The sequence below is a fragment of the Solanum stenotomum genome, chromosome 6 (assembly GCF_019186545.1).
Source record: "Solanum stenotomum isolate F172 chromosome 6, ASM1918654v1, whole genome shotgun sequence".
Classification (NCBI taxonomy): Eukaryota; Viridiplantae; Streptophyta; class Magnoliopsida; order Solanales; family Solanaceae; genus Solanum; species Solanum stenotomum.
The window spans coordinates 34872608-34880515 of record NC_064287.1 but is presented as its reverse complement, the minus strand read 5'-3'; the positions used below and the strand labels follow the sequence as shown (position 1 = coordinate 34880515).

Genomic DNA, 7908 nt, shown 5'->3' with positions numbered 1-7908 from the left:
AAGGAAATTCGAGTTCCCTCCATTGTTTGTCTTCAAGACTAGCAATTATAACAAACTCATCAACATCAACTCGGCCCTAATATCTCATAATCAACATTGCCTTATAAATATTCGTGGAGGAGTCGAAACAAAGTCCTCCATGTATATTACAGCGAGCATACAATCAATTAAGTTCAAGCACTTTGATACAATGATCGTGCAATCAATTAAGTTCAAGCACTTTGATGCAAAATCAGGTGGCACGATTCCACAAGTAAATATTCTCGTTTATATTAAATAGTTTAAGGTCATGAAAAGAACCCAAAATCATGCAACTATCAATGTAAGTCACATCATCTTGACTTCGAGGATAATTAAGTTCTTCCAAAGTGAGTTGTTGGTTTATTAATCTAAAGGAGCGCTTAGAGTTCCACATCAAAAAAATACGCCGGTAATTGCTCCTTCATCTTGTCGTTGATTTGAGAGTTGAAAGTTTGGACTTGAAATCCAACAGTGCCATATCCTATCAACACACTTGAATCGTAATAGAGATTTCACCGGTAAAATTGAAAGAATTATCATAGTGATTTCATCGGGAAGATATGCCATTTCGAATAGTAAAATTCTATTTTATAAAATAATAGTAGAAAAATGATAGAGATTTTTATCCTCAAAAATTGTGATATCTTTCTATGGAGATTTCATAAAAAGAGAAAAACCCTCCAAAAATTGGCATATGCCACTATTTACAATGCGCACACGGTATTCTTTAGTAAAAGGCGAAAGATTATATCCAAGTTTGTGTCGCCGATCCTTTCGGTGGTTTAACGAAGGTCCAAATCCATCGCCAATTTGGCTTCTCCCCAGGGATGGCAGTCTAGAAAGATTACAATTACCCATATAGCAAAATTAGCCTATAATCGATCATATCCCCGAGAATTTTTCTCTACTTATCTACTTCCATGTTTTCTTAATTGTGGTGGTTGATAATTAACACTTTAAAACCTCCTATCTGACATTCGTTGTCAGACCATTAATTTACTTTGCTTGGTTTCGATAATGTCTACCTCTATAACCGATTATAACACAACCTTTACTTATTAATTGAATTCTATATAGTACCGCTCCCCGTGGGTTCGACCCCAACTATTTGTTGGGTTTTATACTAGATTACGATCGCCTACACCTAGTATTGGATGAGGTGTAGTTGACCATTTATCAAAAATAGCATCGCTGCCGGGGAGTGGTGTTATAGAATTCTCTTGTTGAAGTTTATTTGTGATCTTATTATGTTATAGTTGAACTTATTTACTTTTTTCTTGTTGTTTCTTGCCTTTGATCAGGTGACGAAACGAGTGTCAACGGAAGCAACGCCAGCCAGCTGGGCCAACATAACTACATCGATAACTTGAACAATGTGAATGAAGTACATTTGGGTGGTATAGGTACTATCTGGTTGCCTCAGGTCGAGGGGAATGTGGTGTTCCACGTGACAAGCACAATTTTGCAACTCTTGCAAATGAAAGGGTTATTTTGAGGCTTGGCTCATGAGGACACCCATGACCATATTTGGAATTTTGTGGATGTTTGTGGCGGCCCCTTTTTCGGTCAAGAACATCTCCCAAGAGTCTGTTCGACTTCGATTCTTCCCTTTTTCACTGATGGGGGAGGCAACCAAGTGGTTAGTCAACCTACCAAGGGACTCCATTACAACTTGGGATGAACTTACTGAGGCGTTCTACATAAGGTTTTTTCCTCCTTCAAGGATGATGTCATTGAGAGATAACATCCAAGGTTTTAAGCGCTTGGATGGTGAGCCAATCCACGAGACTTGGCTACGATTACAAAAATATCTACTCCAATGTCTAACTCACAAACTCCCAAATAACGTCATGTTACAACATTTTTATCGGAGTCTAGACTAGGTGAAGAAAGGTGTGGCTGATCAACTTGTCCGTGGAGGTATCATGCAGCAGCCTTTTGAAATTGCATCTACTTTGTTTGATGGAATGACCAAAATCAATCAGGCTCGGTACACAAGAGAGGATCAAGTGTCTCATTTAACCTTTAAGATGAGAAAGGAAAAAATTGAAAAGGACCAAGAACGAGATCAAAACATGACCAAAATGATGACCCAAATGGACTTGTTGTCAAAACATGTCATGAGTAGTGGTCCGGAAGCTGTGAATGTTATTGATTCTAACGGGGGTGAATCCCGATGATGAACACTTTGAGGCTCTATATAACGAAGAAGTGAGTTTCCTTGCAAATCAAGGTTATAGTTTCCGTTCGAACTATCCAAGGCCGGGCGGGAATCAAGGCAGGAATAAAGAGCGTCATGTCAATTTGAGAGACTATGATAGAGAATAACGTGAGCGTGGAACTAATTGGAAGGAGAGAGATGGGGACAAGGAGAGATATGTACCTTTTTATGAGCGTCAAAATTCTAAAGAGCAAAGAGTTGACCCAAAAAAGCTTTCGCACTGAAGATATGCTTTCACGCATTCTCAACAAAGTGGAAGGGTCGGACAAGGTGCTAAAAGAAATGAAAGATGACATCTTCACTCCAAATAAGACTGTTACTTCTCATTTGGTGTCCATTAAGTAGTTGAAAACACAAATGGGTCAAATCTCGACACATTTGAACCCAAGGCGAAAAGGGGGACTACCGAGTGACACCATGGCTAATCCCAAGAATGAATCTTGAATGGGTATCTTTGTCGCGCCACGACATTAAATAAGGCGCTTCTTGGGAGACAACCCAAGTTTTTAATGTATTTAATATTGCATTTGAATAACAGGTTTTGAAAGTGTAGGTTGAAAATTTGAAAATTTTCAAAAAATGGGTAGTTATGCGAGCCAATGGTCCAGTGGGCAAGCCCGAATTGGACCGCTGTTTGAACCATATAGTTTTCTAGATGTTCTGTAAAACTCGTCAGACAAAAGTGCTACTTGGCGCATCGCCGAGTAGGTCGGTGATGTAAGTTATGGTCACCAACTAGCGCACAAACCGAAGAGTCAAAAAAGGCCAGACCGTTTTAAATTCAAAATTCTCCCTCATTTCATACTTTTTGACTTCCAAACTTCCACAACCACGTATTTTCTTACTTTCGTACTAGTTTACTTGATTTTTGTGTGGGATTCATAAATCGGGGAGGATTTTTCGATTCATTGCTAGCCTAGCTTTTCAAATTATCTACATCTAAGGTTGGTTTTTCAAACACCGTCCTTACATTTTAGTGAAATCGATTGTATGATCATTTTGTGGTTGTTCTCTATACATAATTTTGATTTGTTGAATGTGGCGTTAATGTCTGCCCGTATTTAATTTAAATTGATTAATTGGCCTTAAATCGTGAAATCTCGTGTTTAGCTTGATAAATTTTGTGGGTCGTGTTGAATATGTGTTGGGTCTAGTGGGGGTGAAGTTTGAGTAGTCCTAAATTGTGTCGTTTGTTGGATTTATCCCAATGATAGAGCGGTAGACATCATTCTTAAGGGCAAAAGACTTTGATTGACTAATTTTGGCCAAATCGGGGGAAGTTTGAGTACCCAGTGGGCATGGGTAGTATGGGTCTGAGTTTAATTGCATAGAATAATAGTTTAATTTTGTTTTCATGGGAAACGGGTTAGATTTTGAAGGTTGGGGTGAAAATCTGGCATGTTAGACTATTCAGCGAGCTGGGTCGATCTCGTCGAATGGTTCAACGGTTTACCTAAAGACCCCTTGATCACCTTTTAATTCTCCATGTTTGAGGTCTAAGTGCTTTCACTTTCGGCGATACACCTGAGCTCGTCGAGTTCACTCGGCGACTAACCAAAGTCCCTTCCCATCACCCTTTTGCGCCCCAAATTCCTGAACTTGTTCTGTAACTTTCGGCAATCCACCGAATGGCCCTGGACTTCTCCTACATGTGCTTATTTTTAATGATTTTATTCTAGAACTTTTGGCAAGCTCGACGTGGCTGGCCGAATGGGTTCGGTGACTCGCCGATCAGTTCAGCAAGTCTTCCTGCACTGTTTTATAATATTGTAGTTTTCTTGTAGTCCATCTAACGTATATGGTTTTGGCTTGTAGAAATAGCTAGACCAAAGGTTGCCGACTAATGAGTCCACTATTTGGACTCATTTAGGGCTTTATTTGGATAGATTTTATGTCCTCAAATGCTTGTCTTGTGCCAATAACTGATATAAATCCCTTGATTTCCAGGTGTTTGGATCAAAGAACAAAGCATGGACACTAACTTACAAAAAGGAACGAAGCGAGCTGAAAGAATGAAGAAATGAAGACCTGGTGATCACCGGGTCCCTTTGGCGAGTCGTCGAATGGCCATTACCTCGCCTAAAGTTCCAGAGTGCCAAGCCCTAAAGGAGAGAGTAAATTTGGCGATAGAAAGAAGCAGTCGGCGTGTCACCGAGTTGTTCCGCGGTGCAGTGTTGGATCACCCAAAGTTACAGAACTTGAAAATGCTGAAGGCTAAAGTAGAAAGGCGATGAACTTGGCCAAAGGGCGGATCGGCGATCCCGACAGACTGCGCCGAATGGTCCTTCTCAACATATTTTTGCCGACTATAAATACATTTTCAAACATTAATCTTAGGACCTTCTATCATAATCTTAGAATCAATTTTTAGAAATTAAGTTTTGAACTCTGAGAATTGAGACAAAAACTTTTCCTTAGCTATGAAGAATTGAAGTTTTCCATTTTTGAGAAATTGGAAGTGGGTCTTTGAGATTATTCAACTTAGACCTTTGTAAAGACGAAATTAATCTTACCATATTGATGGAAACACAATTTGGTAATGATTTCTATCTTTTTATGATGTCTAGTTAAAACCCCAATTCTTGGGGTGTGACTATGTGATTATGGGTTGATTTTGCTTGTGGGTATTGCCAATTGTTAGTTTAGATGTTGTTTCGAAGTGATTTCATTCAGTAATTGTGGTTTAATTGAAAGGGTTGTAGTTGCAAATGCAATTCTACCTTAGTGTTTTTTGCTTGCTCGAGAGAGAGGTTTCAAAACCAAGATTACTAAATTGATGGTCTGTGGGTATTAGCTTGTCATGGGTTCAGCTCGAGAGAGTGAATCCTAAACTCTTTTCCACACATTCTGCTCGAGAGAGTGAATGGACTAAAGCGTAGGTTGTTCTTATTTGTTTCTTGTTGGTGTTCGAGAGAAACCAACTTGATTCGGGGTAAATTGTTTGAGATAAAGTTTATCCCCACTAAAGTCTAGCTTATTCACTGATTTACAGCTATTTACTAACAACTGCAATTACCCATTTATCTACCTTAGCCTATAATCCAGTCACATCCCAAGAACCCATCTCATTACTTGTTAATTCATGTTATTTGTTGTTGTTGTAGCTGATAATTACAATCAAATCCCACCTCCCTTTTATTTCACACTTGTGTCATCCCATAATTTGAATTATGTTTTTATTCGTAAACACCTACTCATATGATTGACTTGAACATATTCGTACTTTGTTATTGAATCTTAAACATGTACCACTCCATGTGGGATTAGACCCCAACTCATTTAGTTGGGTTATTATACTGACTAGCGATCGTTGACACTTAGAATTGGATGAAGTGTCCTTAATACGTGAAATCAAAATGGCTTCGCTGTCGGGTAATGGTGTTGGTTAAGATTCTTTAATTAAGTTGGATTTTGTTCGTCTTAGTCATAGTTGAACTTACTTAATTTTTGTATTGGTTTGCTTGTTTGTGGTTTGAAATAGGTAGTATGAGTGAACGGAAGCAATGGTAGACAATTAGGCCACACGGATGACATCGAAAACCTCAACGATGTCAACGAGCCTAATGCTAACGACCCTCATATTATGGGTGGAATTGGTGTCCTTCGTTTGCCTTCGGCCGAGGGGAACGCGGTGTTCCACATCAATTGAAGGGGTTGTTCGGTGGTTTGGCTCATGAGTATCCCCATGAGCATATTAGAAAATTTGTGGATTTGCGGACCGTTCTCCTACAAGAACATATCCCAAGAGTCGGTCTGATTGAGGTTGTTCTCGTTCTCTTTTATGGGAGAAGCATGTAAGTGGTGGGTTGAATTGCCACGTGAATCAATCACTTCGTGGGAGGAGCTGGTCATTGCATTTCAAGTGCAATTTTTCCTTCCTTCAAAGATGATGACTCTTCAGGACAGCATTCAGAGTTTCAAGCGTCTGGAGGGCAAGCCAATTCATGAAACATGGCTACGATTCAAGAAATTGGTGCTCCAATGCCCAACTCATGGCTTGCCTGACAACGTGTTGCTGCAGTATTTTTACCGAAGTCTTGATTGGGTAAATAAGGGTGTTGCTAACCAACTTTCTCCAGGAGGTTTGATGCAGCAACCTTGCGTGATAGCAGCTCAACTCTTGGATGGCATGACCACAATCAATCTGGCTTGGTACACCCGCGAAGATCAGGTCTCCCCTCTCACATTTAAATTGACCAAGGAGCTGATGGAGAAAGACTAAGAGAGGGACCAGAACATGGCCAAGATTATGACACAACTTGGCATTGTCGTGGCTATCGGGTGTGTTAAACTTGATGAGGCCAAGTTTAAGGCTTTATACAATGAAGAGATGAATTTCCTAACCAACCAAGGTAGTGGTTATCGTTCAAACTACCCGAGGCAGGGTGGTAACCAAGGTTGGAACATGGATGAAGGTTGGAAGGATCGTGATCGAAAGTAGAGGGATCGAAATCCCAATTGGTAGGATGGGGAGAATGATAGGTATGTGCCTCCCCACAAGCATCAAAAAACCAAAGGATTCGAAAGGTGGTCGGTCGGAGGATATGCTTTCTCGTATCCTCAACAAAGTTGATGGGTTGGACAAGATTTTGAAAGTAATGAAAAAATATGTGTCGACCCTCAGCCAAACGGTTATCTCCCACTCAGTAACGATCAAACAGTTGGAGACCAAAATGGGTCATATCTCGTCTCATTTAAACCCGAGAAAGCAAGGGGGGTTGCCTAGTGATACTATGGCCAACCCCAAGAATGAGGTTTGAGTGTGGACTTGTGTCGTGCCACGATGTTAACTAAGGTGCTGCTTGGGAGGCTACCCAAGTTTTTTTAATAATGGTGTGTTGATTGTGCAGGTCAAAGTGTGGAAGGTGTTCGAAAAGTGTAGATTGGCGAGTAACAGTACAGTCGGCGACTCACTGAACAGGTCGGCGAGCCAGACTTGGACCGTCGTTGGACTCAAGACATTTTTAAATTGGAGTCTGTAAAACTTGGTGAGCCCAGGAGCTGATTGGCGAATCGCCGAGAGGGTCGGCGATCACGACTTTTTCTGTCATTTGGACCCCACAATAACTGGAGGTCTTGTAAAACTCAGCGAGGTAAGTTCCCACTCGGTGTGTCATCGAGTGGGTCGGTGAGCAAAACTTATGTCGCCGAATGGGCGAGAACTGGACGGCTGATAAAGGCCAAAGGTTTACACTTCCAAACTCTTTCACTTTCCCTCACTTTTGAACTTTCCAAACTCACACCAGCATAATATTTTCCATATTTCTTGTCTTTTTACCGCATTTTAGTCATCGAATTTGTGTTCGGAGTTGGATTTCTTTGCTACCTAACGATTCAAAATATCTATTTGGCTTCTACGGTTGGTTTTTCGAACCCCGAATCTTTCTTTAGCGATTTTGACTCATTTGCAATTGATTTTGTCCTAGTGTTATGTGTTGGGCGTCTCTGATCGTAATTGTATATATGTGTGCCTATTTTAATTTGAATATCATGCTCGTAATGCTTATATTGTTGAATTCCTGAATTTTTCGTGCTTTAAAATTGATTAAAATGGCGGGGTTGTGCTTGCTTGTTGTTGGGTCTAGTTGGGTGAAGTCCAAGTAACCCGCATTTGTGCCAAATGACGTAATTTGTCCAATGATGGAGCGGTTGACGTCATTCTTAAG

General features: G+C 40.4%; 1 pseudogene; it reads right to left on the bottom strand.

Annotated features, from left to right (window-relative positions):
* Window positions 1-677: 677 nt before the first annotated feature.
* Window positions 678-804, bottom strand: LOC125869483 (U5 spliceosomal RNA; annotated as a pseudogene).
* Between the last annotated feature and the right edge of the window lie 7104 nt (window positions 805-7908).